We start from the raw sequence: 24,499 nt of genomic DNA, 5'->3' as shown, positions 1-24,499 counted from the left end.
TTTTAGAATAGGACTGCAAAAAATAGTCCTTAACATTTCAACTTATTGAAAATCAATCAAAGACGTTATTCAAAAAATCATCAGATGCCAGAAAACCTTGATTAATGATTAAGGAAAACGTTTAAAAAACAATACATTTTTGCAGAGCTGAAGTAAAAACCGAAATCAAATTTGCTAATAAAAAATCCACAAAAGTCTGTCCAGAAAGAGTTCCAAGTCTCCTAAAGCACCTGAATCTAGAAAATATCTAAAATCGATTGTTTTGCAGTAACGTTTTTCCAGATTGTCTAGTGATTAGGACATTGCGTTGTGGCCGCAACAACCCAGGGTCGAATCCCGTTCTGGACAGCAGCTGCTGGAAAAAAACTAAGAAGTTTACAAAACCTTTTTTCAGAGACATTTCTACAAAGAATTAGTTTACAGATGTAGAAAAAAAACAAAAAGTTTTCTCTTATAGAAAAAAATGTTTTAAGATAATTTATCCTTAGCTTTTTAGCTCATCAGAAATCAATCAAATAAAGGTTCGAAAGAATCATAGGACGCCAAATAATTCCGATCTAAGATTGATGCCAAAATTGATTCTTATCTTTTGCATTTGGTTCATGTCGTGTATTAGTATAGATTATGCAGCGGAACAACCTAAAAAAAAGAAAAATTTGCAGAGCGGAAGAAACTCAGAAACAAATTTGTCAAGACTTTATCAACAAAACACTGTCTAGAAAGCGTTATAAGTCACCAAAAGCACCTGAGTCTAGAAGAGATCTAAGATCGACAATTATCAATACAATTGATCAAGATCGTCTAGTGGTTAGGACATTGCGATCTAGATCAATTGTACAGCAAGGTAATTGATTTCAAATTTTTTCTAGATTCAGGTGCTACTGGCGAATTGAAACTCTTTAAAGACTTTTTGTGGATTTTCGTTTAGCAAATTTGATTTTGGTTTACTTCAGTTCTGCAAAATTGCTCGTTTTTTTAGCGTTTTCCTTAATCAAAAATCAAGGTTTTCTGGCATCTGATGATTTTTTGAATAACTTATTCTATTGATTTTCAATAAGCTAAATTGTTGAGGATTAGTTTTTCCAGAGCAGTATTTTCCTAAAAGAAACTGTTTTGTATTTTTTCGGTAACTATTGTTTCGTTTAATTGTTTTTGGCATGCGGTAAAAAAAATGTTTTAGTTTTTTCCAGAAGCTGCTGTCCAGATTAGGTTTCGAACCTGGGTTATTGCGGCCACAACGCAATGTCCTAACCACTAGACGATCTTGACCAATTGTACTGCAAGGCAATCGATTTTATATCTTTTCTAGATTCAGGTGCTTTTGGCTGTTTGGAACTCTTTCTAGACAGACTTTTGTGGCTTTTTGCTTAGCAAATTTGATTAAGGTTTACTTCAGCTCTGCAAAAACTTCTAGTTTTTTTTAGCGTTCTCCTTGATCATTAAACAAGGTTTTCTGGCATCTGATGATTTTTTGAATAACTTCTTTGATTGATTTTCAATAAGCTAATATACTAAGGATTAGTTTTTGCAGAGCAGTATTTTCCTAAAAGAAACTCCTTTGTATTTATTTCTGTAACAATTGTTTCGTTCAATTGTCTTTGGCATGTGGTTTATAAATTTTTAAATTATTTTTCCAGAAGCTGCTGTCCAGACCAGGATTCGAACCTGGGTTATTGCGGTCATAACGCCATGTCCTAACCACTAGATGATCTGGACCAATTCTACAGCAAGGCAATCGATTTCATATATTTTTTAGATTCAGGTGCTTCTGGCGACTTTGAACTCTTTCTAGACAGACTTTTGTGGATTTTTGCTTAGCAAATTTGATTTCGGTTTACTTCAGCTCTGCAAAAATTTCTCGTTTTTTTAGCATTTTCCTTAATCATTAATCAAGGTTTTCTGGCAACTGATGGTTTTTTGAATAACTTCTTTGATTGATTTTCAATAAACTAAATTGTTAAGGATTAGTTTTTGCAGAGCAGTATTTTCCTAAAAGAAACTGTTTTGTATTTTTTCTGTAACTTTTGTTTCGTTTGATTGTTTTTGGCATGTGGTTTATAAAATATTTTAATTTTTTCCAGAAGCTGCTGTCCAGACCAGGATTCAAACCTGGGTGATTTCGGCCACAACGCAGTGTCCTAACCACTAGACAATCTGGACCAATTGTCCTGCAAGGCAATCGATTTCATTTTTTTTCAAGATTCAGGTGCTTTTGGCGACTTTGAAATCTTTCTAGACAGACTTTTATGGATTTTTGCTTAGCAAAATTGATTTCGGTTTACTTCAGCTATGCAAATTTTTTTTAGCGTTTTCCTTAATCATTAATCAAGGTTTTCTGGCATCTGATGATTTTTTGAATAACTTCGTTGGTTGATTTTCAAAAAGCTGAAATGTTAAGGATTAGTTTTTGCAGAGCAGTATTTTCCTATAAGAAACTGTTTTGTATTTTTTCTGTAACAATTGTTTCGTTCAATTGTTTTTGGCATGTGGTTTATAAATTTTTTATTTTTTTTCCAGAAGCTGCGGTCCAGACCAGGATTCGAACCTGGGTTATTGCGGTCAAAAGCCATGTCCTAACCGCTAGATGATCTGGACCAATTGTACAGCAAGGCAATCGATTTCATATATTTTCTAGATTCAGGTGCTTTTGGCGACTTTGAACTCTTTCTAGACAGACTTTTGTGGATTTTTGCTTAGCAAATTTGATTTCGGCTTACTTCAGCTCTGCAATAAACCTAAATCAAATTTGCTAGGCAAAATCCACAAAAGACTGTCTAGAAAGAGATCCAAGTCTCCCAAAGCACATGAATCTAGAAAATATCCAAAAAAAATGGTTTTGCAGTAACATTTTTCCAGATCGTCTAGTGGTTAGGACATTGCGTTGTGGTCACAACAGCCCAGGGTCGAATCCTGGCCTGGACAGCAGCTGCTGGAAAAAAACTAAAAAGTTTATAAAAAACCTTTTTTCAGAGACATTTTTACAAAGAATTAGTTTACAGATGTAGAAAAAAAACGAAAAGTTTTCTCTAATAGAAAAAAATGTTTTAAGATAACTTATTCTTAGCTTTTTAGCTCATCAGAAATCAATCAAATAAATGTTCAAAAGAATCATAGGACGTCAAATAATTCCGATTTAAGATTGATGCCAAAATTGATTCTAATCATTTGTAACTGGTCCATGTCGTGTAATAGTTTAGAATATGCAGCGGAACATGCTAAAAAACAGAAAAATTAGCAGAGCGGAAAAAACTCGGAAACAAATTTGTCAAGACTTTATCAACAAAACACTGTCTAGAAAGCGTTATAAGTCACCAAAAGCATCTGATTCTAAAAAAATGGAAAAGATCTGAAAATCGACTGTGATGCAGTAGTTGGTTCAGATCATCTAGTGGTTAGGACAATGCATTGTATCCGAAACAACCCAGTGTCGAATCCTGGTCTGGACAGCAGCTGTTGAAAAAAAAAACGTCAAAGTTTACAAAACCTCATTCCAGAGACAATAAAACAAAACAGTATTTACAGAAGTAAATATAAAACAGTTTCCTCTTTTAGGAAAATAGTACTCTGCAAAAATTAGTCCTTAACATTTCAACTTATTGGAAATCAATCAAAAAAAGTTTTAAAGAAAATCATGAGACGCTAAAAATCTGATTAATGATTGAAGAAAACGCTAAAACACGAGAAAAATTTGCAGAGCTGAAGTATACTAAAAACAAACTTGGAAGGCAAAAATCGATAAAAGTCTGTCTAAAAAAAGTTACAAGTCGTCAAAAGCACCTCAGTTTAGAAAAGGTCTGAAATCGAGTTTTTTGCAATACAATTGGTCCAGATCGTCTAGTGGTTAGGACATTGCGTTGTAACCGCTACAACCCGGGCTGGAATCCTGGCCTGGACGCAGCCGCTGGAAAAACTAAAACTTTCAAAAAACCTCATTCCAGAGACAATTAAACTAAACAATATTTACAGAAGTAAATTTAAAACAGTTTCCTCGTTTAGAATAGGACTGCAAAAAATAGTCCTCAACATTTCAACTTATTGAAAATCAATCAAAGACGTTATTCAAAAAATCATCAGATGCCAGAAAACCTTGATTAATGATTAAGGAAAACGTTTAAAAAACAATACATTTTTGCAGAGCTGAAGTAAAAACCGAAATCAAATTTGCTAATAAAAAATCCACAAAAGTCTGTCCAGAAAGAGTTCCAAGTCTCCCAAAGCACCTGAATCTAGAAAATATCTAAAATCGATTGTTTTGCAGTAACGTTTTTCCAGATTGTCTAGTGGTTAGGACATTGCGTTGTGGCCGCAACAACCCAGGGTCGAATCCTGTTCTGGACAGCAGCTGCTGGAAAAAAACTAAGAAGTTTACAAAACCTTTTTTCAGAGACATTTCTACAAAGAATTAGTTTACAGATGTAGAAAAAAAAACAAAAAGTTTTCTCTTATAGAAAAAAATGTTTTAAGATAATTTATCCTTAGCTTTTTAGCTCATCAGAAATCAATCAAATAAAGGTTCGAAAGAATCATAGGACGCCAAATAATTCCGATCTAAGATTGATGCCAAAATTGATTTTTATCTTTTGCATTTGGTTCATTTCGTGTAATAGTTTAGATCATGCAGCGGAACAATCTAAAAAAAAGAAAAATTTGCAGAGCGGAAGAAACTCAGAAACAAATTTATCAAGACTTTATCAACAAAACACTGTCTAGAAAGCGTTATAAGTCACCAAAAGCACCTGAGTCTAGAAGAGATCTAAGATCGACAATTATCAATACAATTGATCAAGATCGTCTAGTGGTTAGGACATTGCCATCTAGATCAATTGTACTGCAAGGTAATCGATTTCAAAATTTTTCTAGATTCAGGTGCTACTGGCGAATTGAAACTCTTTAAAGACTTTTGTGGATTTTCGTTTAGCAAATTTGATTTTGGTTTACTTCAGTTCTGCAAAATTGCTCGTTTTTTTTTAGCGTTTTCCTTAATCAATAATCAAGGTTTTCTGGCATCTGATGATTTTTTGAATAACTTCTTTGATTGATTTTCAATAAGCTAATATACTAAGGATTAGTTTTTGCAGAGCAGTATTTTCCTAAAAGAAACTCCTTTGTATTTATTTCTGTAACAATTGTTTCGTTCAATTGTCTTTGGCATGTGGTTTATAAATTTTTTTATTATTTTTCCAGAAGCTGCTGTCCAGACCAGGATTCGAACCTGGGTTATTGCGGTCATAACGCCATGTCCTAACCACTAGATGATCTGGACCAATTCTACAGCAAGGCAATCGATTTCATATATTTTTTAGATTCAGGTGCTTCTGGCGACTTTGAACTCTTTCTAGACAGACTTTTGTGGATTTTTGCTTAGCAAATTTGATTTCGGTTTACTTCAGCTCTGCAAAAATTTCTCGTTTTTTTAGCATTTTTCTTAATCATTAATCAAAGTTTTCTGGCAACTGATGGTTTTCTGAATAACTTCTTTGATTGATTTTCAAAAAACTAAATTGTTAAGGATTAGTTTTTGCAGAGCAGTATTTTCCTAAAAGAAACTGTTTTGTATTTTTTCTGTAACTTTTGTTTCGTTTGATTGTTTTTGGCATGTGGTTTATAAAATATTTTAATTTTTTCCAGAAGCTGCTGTCCAGACCAGGATTCAAACCTGGGTGATTTCGGCCACAACGCATTATCCTAACCACTAGACAATCTGGACCAATTGTCCTGCAAGGCAATCGATTTCATTTTTTTTCAAGATTCAGGTGCTTTTGGCGACTTTGAACTCTTTCTAGACAGACTTTTATGGATTTTTGCTTAGAAAAATTGATTTCGGTTTACTTCAGCTATGCAAATTTTTTTTTAGCGTTTTCCTTAATCATTAATCAAGGTTTTCTGGCATCTGATGATTTTTTGAATAACTTCGTTGATTGATTTTCAAAAAGCTGAAATGTTAAGGATTAGTTTTTCCAGAGCAGTATTTTCCTATAAGAAACTGTTTTGTATTTTTTCTGTAACAATTGTTTCGTTCAATTGTCTTTGGCATGTGGTTTATAAATTTTTTATTTTTTTTCCAGAAGCTGCGGTCCAGACCAGGATTCGAACCTGGGTTATTGCGGTCAAAAGCCATGTCCTAACCGCTAGATGATCTGGACCAATTGTACAGCAAGGCAATCGATTTCATATATTTTCTAGATTCAGGTGCTTTTGGCGATTTGGAACTCTTTCTAGACAGACTTTTGTGGATTTTTGCTTAGCAAATTTGATTTCGGTTTACTTCAGCTCTGCAAAAATTTCTTGTTTTTTTTTTAGCTTTTTCATTAATCAATAATCAAGCTTTTCTGACATCTCATGATTTTTGAAAGGGTTCTTTGATTGATTTTCAATAAGCTAAAGTGTTAAGGAGTAGTTTTTGCAGAGCATTATTTTCCTAATAAAGGATTTTTTTTTTACTTCTGCAACTATTGTTTCGTTTAATTGTCTTTGGCTTGTGGTTTATAAAGTTTTTAGGTTTTTTCCAGAAGCTGCTGTCCAGACCAGGATTCGAACCTGGGTTATTGCGGCCAAAACTGAATGTCCTAACCACTAGACGATCTGGACCAATTGCACTGCAAGTCAATCGCTTTCATATCTTTTCTAGATTCAGGTGCTTTTGCCGTTTGGAACTCTTTCTAGACAGACTTTTGTGGATGTTTGCTTAGCAAATTCAATTTGGGTTTACTTCAGCTCTGCAAAAATTTATCGTTTTTTTTTAGCGTTTTCCTTAATCATTAATCAAGGTTTTCTGGCATCTGATGATTTTTTGAATAACTTCTTTGATTGATTTTCAATAAACTAAATTGTTAAGGATTAGTTTTTGCAGAGCAGTATTTTCCTAAAAGAAACTGTTTTGTATTTTTTCTGTAACTATTGTTTCGTTTGATTGTTTTTGGCATGTGGTTTATAAAATATTTTAGTTTTTTCCAGAAGCTCCTGTCCAGACCAGGATTCAAACCTGGGTGATTTCGGCCACAACGCATTGTCCTAACCACTAGACAATCTGGACCAATTGTCCTGCAAGGCAATCGATTTCATATTTTTTCAAGATTCAGGTGCTTTTGGCGACTTGAAACTCTTTTTAGACAGACTTTTGTAGATTTTTGCTTAGCAAATTTGACTTTTGTTTTTTTCAGCTCTGCAAAATTTCTCGTTTTTTTAGCGTTTTCCTAAATCATTAATCAAGGTTTTCTGGCATCTGATGATTTTTTGAATAACTTCTTTGATTGATTTTCAGTAAGCTAAATTGTTAAACATTAGTTTTTGCAGAGCAGTATTTTCCTAAAAGAAACTGTTTTGTATTTTTTCTGTAACTATTGTTTCGTTTAATTGTCTTTGGCATGTGGTTTATAAAAATTGTTAGTTTTTTCCAGAAGCTGCTGTCCAGACCAGGATTCGAACCTGGGTTACTGCGGTCATAACGCCATGTCCTAACCACTAGATGATCTGGACCAATTCTACAGCAAGGCAATCGATTTCATATATTTTTTAGATTCAGGTGCTTCTGGCGACTTTGAACTCTTTCTAGACAGACTTTTGTGGATTTTTGCTTAGCAAATTTGATTTCGGTTTACTTCAGCTCTGCAAAAATTTCTCGTTTTTTTTTAGCATTTTCCTTAATCATTAATCAAAGTTTTCTGGCAACTGATGGTTTTTTGAATAACTTCTTTGATTGATTTTCAGTAAGCGTAATTATTAAGCATTAGTTTTTGCAGAGCAATATTTTCCTAAAAGAAACTGTTTTGTATTTTTTCTGTAACTATTGTTTCGTTTAATTGTCTTTGGCATGTGGTTTATAAAAATTGTTAGTTTTTTCCATAAGCTGCTGTCCAGACCAGGATTCGAGCCTGGGTTATTGCGGCCAGAACGCAATGGTCCTAACTACTAGAAGATTTGAATCCATTGTACTGCAAGGTAATCGATTTCATATTTTTTTTCTAGATTCAGGTGCTTTTGGCGACTTGAAACTCTTTTTAGACAGACTTTTGTGGATTTTTGCTTAGCAAATTTGATTTTGGTTTACTTCAGTTCTGCAATAATTGCTCGTTTTTTTTAGGGTTTTCCTTAATCATTAATCAAGGTTTTCTGGCATCTGATGATTTTTTGAAAAACTTCTTTGATTGATTTTCAATAAGCTAAAATGTTAGGGATTAGTTTTTGCAGAGCAGTATTTTCCTAGAAGAAACTGTTTTGTATTTTTTCTGTAACTGTTGTTTCGTTTAATTGTCTTTGGCATGTGCTTTATAAATTTTTTTAGTTTTTTCCAGAAGCTGCTGTCCAGACCATGATTCCAACCTGGGTTATTGCGGCCACAATGGAATGTCCTAACCACTAGACGATCTGGACCAATTGTACTGCAGGGCAATCGATTTCATAATCTTTTCCAGATTCAGGTGCTTTTGGCGATTTGGAACATTTTCTAGACCTACTTTTGTGGCTTTTTGCTTATGAAATTTGATTTCGTTTTACTTCAGCTCTGCAAAAATTTCTCGTTTTTTTTTAGCGTTTTCCTTAATCATTAATCAGGGTTTTCTGGCATCTGATGATTTTTTGAATAACTTCTTTGATTGATTTTCAATAAGCTAAATTGTTAAGGATTAGTTTTTGCAGAGCAGTATTTTCCTAGAGAAACTGTTCATTATTTTTTCGGTAACTATTGTTCCGTTTAATTGTTTTTGGCATGTGGTTTATAAAATTTTTTAGTTTTTTCTAGAAGCTGCTGTCCAGACCAGATTCGAACCTGGGTTATTGCGGCCACAACGCAATGTCCTAACCACTAGACGACCTGGACCAATTGTACTGCAAGGTAATCGATTTCATAATTTTTTCTAGATTCAGGTGCTTTTGGCGACTTGAAACTCTTTTTAGACAGACTTTTGTGGATTTTTGCTTAGCAAATTTGGTTTACTTCAGTTCTGCAAAAATTGCTCGTTTTTTTAGCGTTTTCCTTAATCATTAATCAAGGTTTTCTGGCATCTGATGATTTTTTGAAAAGCTTCTTTGATTGATTTTCAAAAAGCTAAAATGTTAGGGATTAGTTTTTGCTTTTAATTGTTTCGTTTAATTGTCTTTGGCATGTGGTTTATAAAATTTTTTAGTTTTTTCTAGAAGCTGCTGTCCAGACCATGATTCCAACCTGGGTTATTGCGGCCACAATGGAATGTCCTAACCACTAGACGATCTGGACCAATTGTACTGCAGGGCAATTGATTTCATATCTTTTCCAGATTCAGGTGCTTTTGGCGATTTGGAACACTTTCTAGACCTACTTTTGTGGCTTTTTGCTTATGAAATTTGATTTTGGTTTACCTCAGCTCTGCAAAAAATTCTCGTTTTTTAGCGTTTTCCTTAATCATTAATCAAGGTTTTCTGGTATCTGATGATTTTTTGAATAATTTCTTTGATTGATTTTCAATAAGCTAAAATGTTAAGGATTAGTTTTTTAGAGCAGTATTTTCCTATAAGAAACTGTTTTGTAATTTTTTCTGTAACTATTGTTTCGTTTAATTGTTTTTGGCATGTGGTTTATAAAACTTTTTAGTTTATTTCCAGAAGCTGCTGTCCAGTCCAGGATTCGAACCTGGGTTATTGCGACCACAACGCAATGTCCTAACCACTAGACGATCTGGACCAATTGTACTGCAAGGCAATCGATTTCATATCTTTTTCTAGATTCAGGTGCTCTTGGCGACTTGAAACTTTTTTTAGACAGACTTTTGTGGATTTTTGCTTAGCAAATTTGATTTTGGTTTACTTCAGTTCTGCAAAAATTGCTCGTTTTTTCAGCGTTTTCCTGAATCATTAATCAAGGTTTTCTGGTATCTAATGATTTTCTGAATAACTTCTTTGATTGATTTTTAATAAGCTAAAATGTTAGGGATTAGTTTTTGCAGAGCAGTCTTTTCCTAGAAGAAACTTTTTTGTATTTTTTCTGTAACTGTTGTTTCGTTTAATTGTCTTTGGCATGTGGTTTATAAAACTTTTTAGTTTTTTCCCGAAGCTGCTGTCCAGACCATGATTCCAACCTGGGTTATTGCGGCCACAATGGAATGTCCTAACCACTAGACGATCTGGACCAATTGTACTGCAGGGCAATCGATTTCATATCTTTTCCAGATTCAGGTGCTTTTGGCGATTTGGAACTCTTTCTAGACAGACATTTGTGAATTTTTGCTTAGCAAATTTGATTTTCGTTTACTTCAGTTCTGCAAAAATTGCTCGTTTTTTTAGCGTTTTCCTTAATCATTAATCAGGGTTTTCTGGCATCTGATGATTTTTTGAATAACTTAGATTGATTTTCAATAAGCTAAATTGTTAAGGATTAGTTTTTGCAGAGCAGTATTTTCCTAAAAGAAAATGTTCTTTTTTTTTTCTGTAACTATTGTTCCGTTTAATTGTTTTTGGCATGTGGTTTATAAAGTTTTTTAGTTTATTCCAGAAGCTGCTGTCCAGACCATGATTGCAAACCTGGGTTATTGCAGCCACAACGCAATGTCCTAACCACTAGACGATCTGGACCAATTGTCCGGCAAGGCAAACGATTTCATATTTTTTCAAGATTTTGTATTTTTTCTGTAACTGTTGTTTCGTTTAATTGTCTTTGGCATGTGGTTTATAAAACTTTTTAGTTTTTTCCCGAAGCTGCTGTCCAGACCATGATTCCAACCTGGGTTATTGCGGCCACAATGGAATGTCCTAACCACTAGACGATCTGGACCAATTGTACTGCAGGGCAATCGATTTCATATCTTTTCCAGATTCAGGTGCTTTTGGCGATTTGGAACTCTTTCTACACAGACTTTTGTGGCTTTTTGCTCAGCAAATTTGATTTCGGTTTACTTCAGCTCTGCAAATTTTTCTCGTTTTTTTTAGCGTTTTCTTTAATCAATAATCAAGGTTTTCTGGCATCTAATGATTTTTTGAATAATTTCTTTGATTGATTTTCAATGAGCTAAAATGTTAAGGATTAGTTTTTTAGAGCAGTATTTTCCTAAAAGAAACTTTTTTGTATTTTTTTCTGTAACTATTGTTTCGTTTAATTGTTTTTGGCATGTGGTTTATAAAATTTTTTAGTTTTTTCCAGAAGCTGCTGTCCAGACCAGGATTCAAACCTGGGTGATTTCAGCCACAACGCATTGTCCTAACCACTAGACAATCTGGACCAATTGTCCGGCAAGGCAAACGATTTCATATTTTTTCAAGATTCAGGTGCTTTTGGCGATTTGGAACTCTTTCTAGACATACTTATGTGGCTTTTTGCTTATTAAATTTGATTTCGGTTTACCTCAGCTCTGCGAAAATTTCTCGTTTTTTAGCGTTTTCCTTAATCATTAATCAAGGTTTTCTGGTATCTGATGATTTTCTGAATAACTTCTTTTATTGATTTTCAATAAGCTAAAATGTTAGGGATTAGTTTTTGCAGAGCAGTCTTTTCCTAGAAGAAACTTTTTTGTATTTTTTCTGTAACTGTTGTTTCGTTTAATTGTCTTTGGCATGTGGTTTATAAAACTTTTTAGTTTTTTCCCGAAGCTGCTGTCCAGACCATGATTCCAACCTGGGTTATTGCGGCCACAATGAAATGTCTTAACCACTAGACGATCTGGACCAATTGTACTGCAGGGCAATCGATTTCATATCTTTTCCAGATTCAGGTGCTTTTGGCGATTTTGAACTCTTTCTAGACAGACATTTGTGGCTTTTTGCTGAGCAAATTTGATTTCGGTTTACTTCAGCTCTGCAAAAATGTCTCGTTTTTTTGGCGTTTTCCTTAATCATTAATCAGGGTTTTCTGGCATCTGATGATTTTTTGAATAACTTCTTTGATTGATTTTCAATAAGCTAAATTGTTAAGGATTAGTTTTTGCAGAGCAGCATTTTCCTAAAAGAAACTGTTCTGTTTTTTTTTCTGTAACTATTGTTCCATTTAATTGTTTTTGGCATGTGGTGTATAAAGTTTTTTTAGTTCTTTCCAGAAGCTGCTGTCCAGACCAGGATTCGAACCTGGGTTATTGCAGCCACAACGCAATGTCCTAACCACTAGACGATCTGGACCAATTTTACTGCAAGGCAATCGATTCCATATTTTTTCAAGATTCAGGTGCTTTTGGCGATTTGGAACTCTTTCTAGACATACTTATGTGGCTTTTTGCTTATTAAATTTGATTTCGGTTTACGTCAGCTCTGCAAAAATTTCTCGTTTTTTAGCGTTTTCCTTAATCATTAATCAAGGTTTTCTGGTATCTGATGATTTTTCGAATAACTACTTTGATTAATTTTCAATAAGCTAAAATGTTAAGGATTAGTTTTTCAGAGCAGTATTTTCCTATAAGAAACTGTTTTGTATTTTTTTCTGTAACTATTGTTTCGTTTAATTGTTTTTGGCATGTGGTTTATAAAAATTTTTAGTTTTTTCCAGAAGCTGCTGTGCAGTCCAGGATTCGAACCTGGGTTATTGCGACCACAACGCAATGTCCTAACCACTAGACGATCTGGACCAATTGTACTGCAAGGCAATCGATTTCATATCTTTTCTAGATTCAGGTGCTTTTGGCGATTTGGAACTCTTTCTAGACAGACTTTTGTGGCTTTTTGCTTAGCAAATTTGATTTCGGTTTACTTCAGCTCTGCAAAAATTTCTCGTTTTTTTAGCGTTTTCCTTAATCATATATGAAATCGATTGCCTTGAAGTATAATTGTTCCAGATCGTCTAGTGGTTAGGACATTGCGTTGTGGCCGCAATAACCCAGGTTCGAATCCTGGTCTGGACAGCAGGTTCTGGAAAAAACTAAAAAAATTTATGAACCACATGCCAAAAACAATTAAACGAAACAATAGTTGCAGTAGTAAAAAAAATTCCTTTTTTAGGAAAATAATGCTCTGCAGAAACTAATCCTTAACATTTTAGCTTATTGAAAATCAATCAAAGAACTTATTCGAAAAATTATGAGATGCCGGGAAAGCTTGATTATTGATTAATGAAAACGCTAAAAAAAACAAGACATGTTTGCAGAGCTGAAGTAAACCGAAATCAAATTTGCTAAGCAAAAATCCACAAAAGTCTGTCTAGAAAGAGTTTAAAGTCGCCAAAAGCACCTGAATCTAGAAATTATATGAAATCGATTGCCTTGCAGTACAATCGTTCCAGATCGTCCAGTGGTTAGTACATTGCGTTGTGGTCGCAATAACGCAGGTTCGCATCCTTATCTGGACGGCAGCTGCTGGAAAAAAAACTAAAAAAATTTAAAAACCACAAGCCAAAGACAATTAAACGAAACAATAGTTGCAGTAGTAAGAAAAATTCCTTTTTTAGGAAAATAATGCTCTGCAAAAACTAATCGTTAACAATTTAGCTTATTGAAAATCAATCAAAGAACTTATTCGAAAAATTATGAGATGCCAGAAATGCTTGATTATTGATTAATGAAAACGCTAAAAAAAAATTTGCAGAGCTGAAGTAAACCGAAATCATTTTTGCTAAGCAAAAAGCCACAAAAGTCTGTCTAGAAAGAGTGCTAAATCGCCAAAAGCACCTGAATCTAGAAGAGATGTGAAATCGATTGCCTTGCAGTACAATTGGTCCATATCGTCTAATGGTCAGGACATTGCGTTGTGGTCGCAATAACCCGGGTTCGAATCCTGGTCTGGACAGCAGCTTCTGGAAAAAACCCTCAAAAATTTACAAACCACATGCCAAAAACAATTTAACAAAACAAAAGTTACAGAATAAAAATACGAAACAGTTTCTTTTAGGAAAAAACTGCTCTAAAAAACTAATCCTTAACATTTTAGCTTATTCAAAATCAATCAAAGAAGTTATTCAAAAAATCATTAAAGCTAGAAAACCTTGATTATAGATTAAAGAAAACGTTAAAAAAACGAGAAAATTTTGCAGAGCTGAAGTAAACCGAAATCAAATTTGCTAAGCAAAAAGCCACAAAAGTCTGTCTAGAAAGAGTTCCAAATCGCCAAAAGCACCTGAATCTAGTAGAGATGTGAAATCGATTGCCTTGCAGTACAATTGGTCCATATCGTCTAGTGGTTAGGACCTTGCGTTGTCATTAATCAAGGTTTTCTGGCATCTGATGATTTTTTGAATAACTTCTTTGATTGATTTTCAATAAGCTAAAATGTTAAGGATTAGTTTTTTAGAGCAGTATTTTCCTAAAAGAAACTGTTTTGTATTTTTTTCTTTAAATATTGTTTCGTTTAATTGTTTTTGGCATGTGGTTTATAAAATGTTTTAGTTTTTGGCAAAAGCTGCTGTCCAGACCAGGATTCGAACCTGGGTTATTGCGGCCACAACGCAATGTCCTAACCACTAGACGATCTGGACCAATTTTACTGCAAGGCAATCGATTTCATATATTTTCTAGATTCAGGTGCTTTTGGCGATTTGGAACTCTTTCTAGACAGACTTTTGTGGCTTTTTGCTTATGAAATTTAATTTCGGTTTACCTCAGCTCTGCAAAAATTTCTCGTTTTTTAGCGTTTTCCTTAATCATTAATCAAGGTTTTCTGGTATCTGATGATTTTTTGAATAACTTCTTTGATTCATTTTCAATAAGCTAAAATCTTAAGGATTAGTTTTTTAGAGCAGTATTTTCCTAAAAGAAACTGCTTTGTATTTTTTTCTGTAAATATTGTTTCGTTTAATTGTTTTTGGCATGTGGTTTATAAAATGTTTTAGTTTTTGCCAAAAGCTGCTGTCCAGATCAGGATTCGAACCTGGGTTATTGCGGCCACAACGCAATGTCCTAACCACTAGACGATCTGGAACAATTTTACTGCAAGGCAATCGATTTCATATCTTTTCTAGATTCAGGTGCTTTTGGCGATTTGGAACAGTTTCTAGACAGACTTTTGTGGCTTTTTGCTTATAAAATTTGATTTCGGTTTACCTCAGCTCTGCAAAAATTTCTCGTTCTTTATCGTCTTCCTTAATCATTAATCAAGGTTTTCTGGTATCTGACGATTTTTTGAATAACTTCTTTGATTGATTTTCAATAAGCTAAAATGTTAAGGATTAGTTTTTTAGAGCAGTATTTTCCCAAAAAGAAACTGTTTTGTATTTTTTTCTGTAACTATTGTTTCGTTTATTTGTTTTTGGCATGTGGTTTGTAAATTTTTAAAGTTTTTTCCAGAAGCTGCTGTCCAGACCAGGATTCGAACCTGGGTTATTGCGGCCACAACGCAATGTCCTAACCACTAGACGATCTGGACCAATTTTACTGCAAGGCAATCGATTTCATATCTTTTCTAGATTCAGGTGCTTTTGGCGATTTGGAACAGTTTCTAGACAGACTTTTGTGACTTTTTGCTTATAAAATTTGATTTCGGTTTACCTCAGCTCTGCAAAAATTTCTCGTTTTTTATCGTTTTCCTTAATCATTAATCAAGGTTTTCTTGTATCTGACGATTTTTTGAATAACTTCTTTGATTGATTTTCAATAAGCTAAAATGTTAAGGATTAGTTTTTTTAGAGCAGTATTTTCCTAGAAAAAACTGCTTTGTATTTTTTTCTGTAAATATTGTTTCGTTTAATTGTTTTTGGCATGTGGTTTATAAAATGTTTTAGTTTTGCCAAAAGCTGCTGTCCAGACCAGGATTCGAATCTGGGTTATTGCGGCCACAACGCAATGTCCTAACCACTAGACGATCTGGACCAATTTTACTGCAAGGCAATCGATTTCATATCTTTTCTAGATTCAGGTGCTTTTGGCGATTTGGAACAGTTTCTAGACAAACTTTTGTGGCTTTTTGCTTATAAAATTTGATTTCGGTTTACCTCAGCTCTGCAAAAATTTCTCGTTTTTTATCGTTTTCCTTAATCATTAATCAAGGTTTTCTGGTATCTGACGATTTTTTGAATAACTTCTTTGATTGATTTTCAATAAGCTAAAATGTTAAGGATTAGTTTTTAGAGCAGTATTTTCCTAAAAGAAACTGCTTTGTATTTTTTTCTGTAAATATTGTTTCGTTTAATTGTTTTTGGTATGTGGTTTATAAAATGTTTTAGTTTTTGCCAAAAGCTGCTGTCCAGACCAGGATTCGAACCTGGGTTATTGCGGCCATAACGCAATGTCCTAACCATTAGACGATCTGGACCAATTTTACTGCAAGGCAATCGATTTCATATCTTTTCTAGATTCAGGTGCTTTTGGCGATTTGGAACAGTTTCTAGACAGACTTTTGTGGCTTTTTGCTTATAAAATTTGATTTCGGTTTACCTCAGCTCTGCAAAAATTTCTCGTTTTTTATCGTTTTCCTTAATCATTAATCAAGGTTTTCTAATATTTGACGATTTTTTGAATAACTTCTTTGATTGATTTTCAATAAGCTAAAATGTTAAGGATTAGTTTTTTAGAGCAGTATTTTCCTAAAAGAAACTGCTTTGTACTTTTTTCTGTAAATATTGTTTCGTTTAATTGTTTTTGGCATGTGGTTTATAAAATGTTTTAGTTTTTGCCAAAAGCTTCTGTCCAGACCAGGATTCGAACCTGGGTTATTTCGGCCACAACGCAATGTCCTAACCACTAGACGATCTGGACCAATTTTACTGCAAGGCAATCGATTTCATATCTTTTCTAGATTCAGGTGCTTTTGGCGATTTGGAACAGTTTCTAGACAGACTTTTGTGGCTTTTTGCTTATAAAATTTGATTTCGGTTTACCTCAGCTCTGCAAAAATTTTTCGTTTTTTATCGTTTTCCTTAATCATTAATCAAGGTTTTCTGGTATCTGACGATTTTTTGAATAACTTCTTTGATTGATTTTCAATAAGCTAAAATGTTAAGGATTAGTTTTTTAGAGCAGTATTTTCCTAAAAGAAACTGTTTTGTATTTTTTTCTGTAACTATTGTTTCGTTTATTTGTTTTTGGCATGTGGTTTGTAAATTTTTAAGGTTTTTTCCAGAAGCTGCTGTCCAGACCAGGATTCGAACCTGGGTTATTGCGGCCACAACGCAATGTCCTATCGACTAGACGACCTGGACCAATTGTACTGCAAGACAATCGTTTTCATATCTTTTCTAGATTCAGGTGCTTTTGGCGATTTGGAACTCTTTCTAGACATACTTTTGTGGCTTTTTGCTTATGAAGTTTGATTTCGGTTTACTTCAGCTCTGCAAAAATTTCTCGTTTTTTTAAGCGTTTTCCTTAATCATTAATAAAGGTTTTCTGGCATCTGATGATTTTTTGAATAACTTCATTGATTGATTTTCAATAAGCTAAAATGTTAAGGATTAGTTTTTTAGAGCAGTATTTTCCTAAAAGAAACTGTTTTGTATTTTTTTTCTTTAAATATTGTTTCCTTTAATTGTTTTTGGCATGTGGTTTATAAAATGTTTTAGTTTTTGGCAAAAGCTGCTGTCCAGACCAGGATTCGAACCTGGGTTATTGCGGCCACAACGCAATGTCCTAACCACTAGACGATCTGGACCAATTTCACTGCAAGGCAATCGATTTCATATATTTTCTAGATTCAGGTGCTTTTGGCGATTTGGAACTCTTTCTAGACAGACTTTTGTGGCTTTTTGCTTATGAAATTTAATTTCGGTTTACCTCAGCTCTGCAAAAATTTCTCGTTTTTTAGCGTTTTCCTTAATCATTAATCAAGGTTTTCTGGTATCTGATGATTTTTTGAATAACTTCTTTGATTCATTTTCAATAAGCTAAAATGTTAAGGTTTAGTTTTTTAGAGCAGTATTTTCCTAAAAGAAACTGCTTTGTATTTTTTTCTGTAAATATTGATTCGTTTAATTGTTTTTGGCATGTGGTTTAAAAAATGTTTTAGTTTTTGCCAAAAGCTGCTGTCCAGACCAGGATTCGAACCTGCGTTATTGCGGCCACAACGCAATGTCCTAACCACTAGACGATCTGGACCAATTTTACTGCAAGGCAATCGATTTCATATCTTTTCTAGATTCAGGTGCTTTTGGCGATTTGGAACTCTTTCTAGACAGACTTTTGTGGCTTTTTGCTTATGAAAATTAATTTCGGTTTACCTCAGCTCTGCAAAAATTTCTCGTTTTTTAGCGTTTTCCTTAATCATTAATCAAGGTTTTCTGGTATCTGATGATTTTTTGAATAACTTCTTTGATTCCTTTTCAATAAGCTAAAATGTTAAGGATTAGTTTTTTAGAGCAGTATTTTCCTAAAAGAAACTGCTTTGTATTTTTTTCTGTAAATATTGTTTCGTTTAATTGTTTTTGGCATGTGGTTTATAAAATGTTTTAGTTTTTGCCAAAAGCTGCTGTCCAGACCAGGATTCGAACCTGGGTTATTGCGGCCACAAAGCAATGTCCTAACCACTAGACGATCTGGACCAATTTTACTGCAAGGCAATCGATTTCATATCTTTTCTAGATTCAGGTGCTTTTGGCGATTTGGAACACTTTCTAGACAGATTTTTGTGGCTTTTTGCTTATAAAATTTGATTTCGATTTACCTCAGCTCTGCAAAAATTTCTCGTTTTTTATCGTTTTCCTTAATCATTAATCAAGGTTTTCTGGTATCTGACGATTTTTTGAATAACTTCTTTGATTGATTTTCAATAAGCTAAAATGTTAAGGATTAGTTTTTTAGAGCAGTATTTTCCTAAAAGAAACTGTTTTGTATTTTTTTCTGTAACTATTGTTTCGTTTATTTGTTTTTGGCAAGTTGTTTGTAAATTTTTAAAGTTTTTTCCAGAAGCTGCTGTCCAGACCAGGATTCGAACCTGGGTTATTGCGGCCACAACGCAATGTCCTATCGACTAGACGACCTGGACCAATTGTACTGCAAGACAATCGTTTTCATATCTTTTCTAGATTCAGGTGCTTTTGGCGATTTGGAACCCTTTCTAGACATACTTTTGTGGCTTTTTGCTTATGAAGTTTGATTTCGGTTTACCTCAGCTCTGCAAAAATTTCTCGTTTTTTATCGTTTTCCTTAATCATTAATCAAGGTTTTCTGGCATCTGATGATTTTTTGAATAACTTCTTTGATTGATTTTCAATAAGCTAAAATAATAAGGATTAGTTTTTTAGAGCAGTATTTTCCTAAAAGAAACTGTTTTGTATTTTTTTCTGTAAATATTGTTTCGTTTAATTGTTTTTGGCATGTGGTTTATAAAATGTTTTAGTTTTTGCCAAAAGCTGCTGTCCAGACCAGGATTCGAACCTGGGTTATTGCGGCCACAACGCAATGTCCTAACCACTAGACGATCTGGACCAATTTTACTGCAAGGCAATCGATTTCATATCTTTTCTAGATTCAGGTGCTTTTGGCGATTTGGAACACTTTCTAGACAGACTTTTGTGGCTTTTTGCTTATAAAATTTGATTTCGGTTTACCTCAGCTCTGCAAAAATTTCTCGTTTTTTATCGTTTTCCTTAATCATTAATCAAGGTTTTCTGGCATCTGATGATTTTTTGAATAACTTCTTTGATTGATTTTCAATAAGCTAAAATAATAAGGATTAGTTTTTTAGAGCAGTATTTTCCTAAAAGAAACTGTTTTGTATTTTTTTCTGTATATATTGTTTCGCTTAATTGTTTTTGGCATGTGGTTTATAAAATGTTTTAGTTTTTGCCAAAAGCTGCTGTCCAGACCAGGATTCGAACCTGGGTTATTGCGGCCACAACGCAATGTCCTAACCACTAGACGATCTGGACCAATTTTACTGCAAGGCAATCGATTTCATATCTTTTCTAGATTCAGGGGCTTTTGGCGATTTGGAACTCTTTCTAGACAGACTTTTGTGGATTTTTGCTTTGCAAATTTGATTTCGGTTTACTTCAGCTCTGCAAATATTTCTCGTTTTTTATCGTTTTCCTTAATCATTAATCAAGGTTTTCTGGCATCTGATGATTTTTTGAATAACTTCTTTGATTGATTTTCAATAAGCTAAAATAATAAGGATTAGTTTTTTAGAGCAGTATTTTCCTAAAAGAAACTGTTTTGTATTTTTTTCTGTATATATTGTTTCGTTTAATTGTTTTTGGCATGTGGTTTATAAAATGTTTTAGTTTTTGCCAAAAGCTGCTGTCCAGACCAGGATTCGAACCTGGGTTATTGCGGCCACAACGCAATGTCCTAACCACTAGACGATCTGGACCAATTTTACTGCAAGGCAATCGATTTCATATCTTTTCTAGATTCAGGGGCTTTTGGCGATTTGGAACTCTTTCTAGACAGACTTTTGTGGATTTTTGCTTAGCAAATTTGATTTCGGTTTACTTCAGCTCTGCAAATATTTCTTGTTTTTTTTAGCGTTTCCATTAATAAATAATCAAGCTTTTCTGGCATCTCATGATTTTTTGAACAAGTTCTCTGATTGATTTTCAATAAGCTAAAATGTTAAGGATTAGTTTTTGCAGAGCATTATTTTCCGAATAGAGTAAAATTTCAAAAAAACTACATAGAAACAACTAAAAATTTTTAAAAACCACAAGCCAAAGACAATTAAACGAAACAATAGTAACAGAAGTAAATACAAAACAGTTTTGTATTTTTTTCTGTAACTCTTTCTTCGTTTAATTGTCTTTGGCATGTGGTTTTTAAAAGTTTATATGTTTTTTCAGCAGCTGCAGTCAAGACCATGATTCGAACCTGGGTTAATGCGGCCACAACGCAATGTCCTAACAAATAGACGATCTGGACCAATTGTACTGCAAGGCAATAGATTTAATATCTTTTCTAGATTCAGGTGCTTTTGGCGACTTGGAACTCTTTCTAGACAGACTTTTGTGGATTTTTGCTACGCAAATTTGATTTTAGTTTACTTCGGCTCTGCAAAAATTTATAGTTTTTAGCGTTTTCATTTATCGTTAATCAAAGTTTTCAGGCATGTCAAGATTTTTTGAATTATTTCTTTGATTGATTTTCAATAAGCTAAAATGTTAAGGATTATGTTAAGGAGCAATATTTTCCGAAAAGAGTAAAATTTCAAAAAAAACAACATGGAAACAATTTAAAAAATTTGAAAACCACAAGCCAAAGACAATTAAACGAATCAATAGTAACAGAAGTAAATACAAAACAATTTTGTATTTATTTCTGTAACTCTTTTTCCGTTTAATTGTCTTTGGCACGTGGTTTTAAAAAGTTTATAGGTTTTTTCAGCAGCTGCAGTCAAGACCATGATTCGAACCTGGGTTAATGTAGCCACAACGCAATGTCCTAACCACTAGACGATCTGGACCAATTGTACTGCTAGGCAATCGATTTCATATCTTTTCTAGATTCAGGTGCTTTTGGCGATTTGGAACTCTTTCTAGACATACTTATGTGGCTTTTTGCTTATTAAATTTGATTTCGGTTTACCTCAGCTCTGCGAAAAATTCTCGTTTTTTTAGCGTTTTGCTTAATCATTATCAAGGTTTTCTGGTATCTGATGATTTTTTGAATAACTTCTTTGATTGATTCTGAATTAGCTAATTTGTTACGGATTAGTTTTTGCAGAGCAGTATTTTCCTAAAAGAAACTGTTTTGTATTTTTTCTGTGACTATTGTTTTGTTTAATTGTTTTTGGCATGTGATTTATAAAGTTTCATAGTTTGTTCCAGAAGCTGCTTCCCAGACCAGGATTCGAACCTGAGTTATTGCGGCCACAACGCAATGTCCTAACCACTAGACGATCTGGACCAATTTTACTGCAAGACAATCGTTTTCATATCTTTTCTAGATTCAGGTGCTTTTGGCGACTTGAAACTCTTTCTAGACAGACTTTTGTGGATTTTTGCTACGCAAATTTGATTTTAGTTTACTTCGGCTCTGCAAAAATTTATAGTTTTTAGCGTTTTCATTTATCGTTAATCAAAGTTTTCAGGCATGTCAAGATTTTTTGAATAATTTCTTTGATTGATTTTCAATAAGCTAAAATGTTAAGGATTATGTTAAGGAGCAATATTTTCCGAAAAGAGTAAAATTTCAAAAAAAAACAACATGGAAACAATTTAAAAATTTTGAAAACCACAAGCCAAAGACAATTAAACGAAACAATAGTAACAGAAGTAAATACAAAACAGTTTTGTATTTATTTCTGTCTCTTTTTTCGTTTGATTGTCTTTGGCATGTGGTTTTTAAAAGTTTCTAGGTTTTTTCAGCAGCTGCAGTCAAGACCATGATTCGAACCTGGGTTATTGCGGCCACAACGCAATGTCCTAACCACTAGACGATCTGGACCAATTGTACTGCTAGGCAATCGATTTCATATCTTTTCTAGATTCAGGTGCTTTTGGCGATTTGGAACTCTTTCTAGACATACTTATGTGGCTTTTTGCTTATTAAATTTGATTTCGGTTTACCTCAGCTCTGCGAAAAATTCTCGTTTTTTTAGCGTTTTGCTTAATCATTATCAAGGTTTTCTGGTATCTGATGATTTTTTGAATAACTTCTTTGATTGATTCTGAATAAGCTAATTTGTTACGGATTAGTTTTTGCAGAGCAGTATTTTCCTAAAAGAAACTGTTTTGTATTTTTTCTGTGACTATTGTTTTGTTTAATTGTTTTTGGCATGTGATTTATAAAGTTTCATAGTTTGTTCAAGAAGCTGCTTCCCAGACCAGGATTCGAACCTGAGTTATTGCGGCCACAACGCAATGTCCTAACCACTAGACGATCTGGACCAATTTTACTGCAAGACAATCGTTTTCATATCTTTTCTAGATTCAGGTGCTTTTGGCGACTTGAAACTCTTTCTAGACCGACTTTTGTGGATTTTTGCTACGCAAATTTGATTTTAGTTTACTTCGGCTCTGCAAAAATTTATAGTTTTTAGCGTTTTCATTTATCGTTAATCAAAGTTTTCAGGCATGTCAAGATTTTTTGAATAATTTCTTTGATTGATTTTCAATAAGCTAAAATGTTAAGGATTATGTTAAGGAGCAATATTTTCCGAAAAGAGTAAAATTTCAAAAAAAAAACAACATGGAAACAATTTAAAAATTTTGAAAACCACAAGCCAAAGACAATTAAACGAAACAATAGTAACAGAAGTAAATACAAAACAGTTTTGTATTTATTTCTGTATTTCTTTTTTCGTTTGATTGTCTTTGGCATGTGGTTTTTAAAAGTTTCTAGGTTTTTTCAGCAGCTGCAGTCAAGACCATGATTCGAACCTGGGTTATTGCGGCCACAACGCAATGTCCTAACCACTAGACGATCTGGACCAATTGTACTGCTAGGCAATCGATTTCATATCTTTTCTAGATTCAGGTGCTTTTGGCGATTTGGAACTCTTTCTAGACATACTTATGTGGCTTTTTGCTTATTAAATTTGATTTCGGTTTACCTCAGCTCTGCGAAAAATTCTCGTTTTTTTAGCGTTTTGCTTAATCATTATCAAGGTTTTCTGGTATCTGATGATTTTTTGAATAACTTCTTTGATTGATTCTGAATAAGCTAATTTGTTACGGATTAGTTTTTGCAGAGCAGTATTTTCCTAAAAGAAACTGTTTTGTATTTTTTCTGTGACTATTGTTTTGTTTAATTGTTTTTGGCATGTGATTTATAAAGTTTCATAGTTTGTTCCATAAGCTGCTTCCCAGACCAGGATTCGAACCTGAGTTATTGCGGCCACAACGCAATGTCCTAACCACTAGACGATCTGGACCAATTTTACTGCAAGACAATCGTTTTCATATCTTTTCTAGATTCAGGTGCTTTTGGCGACTTGAAACTCTTTCTAGACAGACTTTTGTGGATTTTTGCTACGCAAATTTGATTTTAGTTTACTTCGGCTCTGCAAAAATTTATAGTTTTTAGCGTTTTCATTTATCGTTAATCAAAGTTTTCAGGCATGTCAAGATTTTTTGAATAATTTCTTTGATTGATTTTCAATAAGCTAAAATGTTAAGGATTATGTTAAGGAGCAATATTTTCCGAAAAGAGTAAAATTTCAAAAAAAAACAACATGGAAACAATTTAAAAATTTTGAAAACCACAAGCCAAAGACAATTAAACGAAACAATAGTAACAGAAGTAAATACAAACCAGTTTTGTATTTATTTCTGTATCTCTTTTTTCGTTTGATTGTCTTTGGCATGTGGTTTTTAAAAGTTTCTAGGTTTTTTCAGCAGCTGCAGTCAAGACCATGATTCGAACCTGGGTTATTGCGGCCACAACGCAATGTCCTAACCACTAGACGATCTGGACCAATTGTACTGCTAGGCAATCGATTTCATATCTTTTCTAGATTCAGGTGCTTTTGGCGATTTGGAACTCTTTCTAGACATACTTATGTGGCTTTTTGCTTATTAAATTTGATTTCGGTTTACCTCAGCTCTGCGAAAAATTCTCGTTTTTTTTAGCGTTTTGCTTAATCATTATCAAGGTTTTCTGGTATCTGATGATTTTTTGAATAACTTCTTTGATTGATTCTGAATAAGCTAATTTGTTACGGATTAGTTTTTGCAGAGCAGTATTTTCCTAAAAGAAACTGTTTTGTATTTTTTCTGTGACTATTGTTTTGTTTAATTGTTTTTGGCATGTGATTT

The 24,499-nt window shown here is 33.5% G+C and overlaps 1 protein-coding gene and 16 non-coding genes across 26 annotated transcripts in view; 1 reads left to right on the top strand and 16 right to left on the bottom strand.

Annotated features, from left to right (window-relative positions):
* The window catches only part of LOC134844147 (muscle calcium channel subunit alpha-1-like), a 181,873-nt gene that overhangs the window by 68,060 nt on the left and 89,314 nt on the right, over positions 1 to 24,499 (bottom strand). The gene's annotated exons all lie outside the window — the stretch shown is intronic.
* Trnah-gug (transfer RNA histidin (anticodon GUG)) lies at positions 9,584 to 9,655 on the bottom strand. The gene has a single exon. It is a non-coding gene; the product is annotated as a tRNA-His (tRNA).
* On the bottom strand, positions 12,004 to 12,075 carry Trnah-gug (transfer RNA histidin (anticodon GUG)). The gene has a single exon. It is a non-coding gene; the product is annotated as a tRNA-His (tRNA).
* Positions 12,719 to 12,791, top strand: Trnah-gug (transfer RNA histidin (anticodon GUG)). Its single transcript has one exon. It is a non-coding gene; the product is annotated as a tRNA-His (tRNA).
* Trnah-gug (transfer RNA histidin (anticodon GUG)) lies at positions 14,285 to 14,356 on the bottom strand. The gene has a single exon. It is a non-coding gene; the product is annotated as a tRNA-His (tRNA).
* Trnah-gug (transfer RNA histidin (anticodon GUG)) lies at positions 15,172 to 15,243 on the bottom strand. Its single transcript has one exon. It is a non-coding gene; the product is annotated as a tRNA-His (tRNA).
* On the bottom strand, positions 15,615 to 15,686 carry Trnah-gug (transfer RNA histidin (anticodon GUG)). The gene has a single exon. It is a non-coding gene; the product is annotated as a tRNA-His (tRNA).
* Trnah-aug (transfer RNA histidin (anticodon AUG)) lies at positions 16,057 to 16,128 on the bottom strand. The gene has a single exon. It is a non-coding gene; the product is annotated as a tRNA-His (tRNA).
* On the bottom strand, positions 16,500 to 16,571 carry Trnah-gug (transfer RNA histidin (anticodon GUG)). The gene has a single exon. It is a non-coding gene; the product is annotated as a tRNA-His (tRNA).
* Trnah-gug (transfer RNA histidin (anticodon GUG)) lies at positions 16,943 to 17,014 on the bottom strand. Its single transcript has one exon. It is a non-coding gene; the product is annotated as a tRNA-His (tRNA).
* On the bottom strand, positions 17,389 to 17,460 carry Trnah-gug (transfer RNA histidin (anticodon GUG)). Its single transcript has one exon. It is a non-coding gene; the product is annotated as a tRNA-His (tRNA).
* Positions 17,832 to 17,903, bottom strand: Trnah-gug (transfer RNA histidin (anticodon GUG)). The gene has a single exon. It is a non-coding gene; the product is annotated as a tRNA-His (tRNA).
* On the bottom strand, positions 18,275 to 18,346 carry Trnah-gug (transfer RNA histidin (anticodon GUG)). Its single transcript has one exon. It is a non-coding gene; the product is annotated as a tRNA-His (tRNA).
* Positions 18,718 to 18,789, bottom strand: Trnah-gug (transfer RNA histidin (anticodon GUG)). Its single transcript has one exon. It is a non-coding gene; the product is annotated as a tRNA-His (tRNA).
* Positions 19,161 to 19,232, bottom strand: Trnah-gug (transfer RNA histidin (anticodon GUG)). Its single transcript has one exon. It is a non-coding gene; the product is annotated as a tRNA-His (tRNA).
* Trnah-gug (transfer RNA histidin (anticodon GUG)) lies at positions 19,604 to 19,675 on the bottom strand. The gene has a single exon. It is a non-coding gene; the product is annotated as a tRNA-His (tRNA).
* Trnah-gug (transfer RNA histidin (anticodon GUG)) lies at positions 20,047 to 20,118 on the bottom strand. Its single transcript has one exon. It is a non-coding gene; the product is annotated as a tRNA-His (tRNA).

This window comes from Symsagittifera roscoffensis, chromosome 1, assembly GCF_963678635.1.
Source record: "Symsagittifera roscoffensis chromosome 1, txSymRosc1.1, whole genome shotgun sequence".
Lineage (NCBI taxonomy): Eukaryota > Metazoa > Xenacoelomorpha > Acoela > Convolutidae > Symsagittifera > Symsagittifera roscoffensis.
The sequence above is the reverse complement of the archived record's forward strand: the minus strand, read 5'-3'. Positions and strand labels throughout refer to the sequence as shown.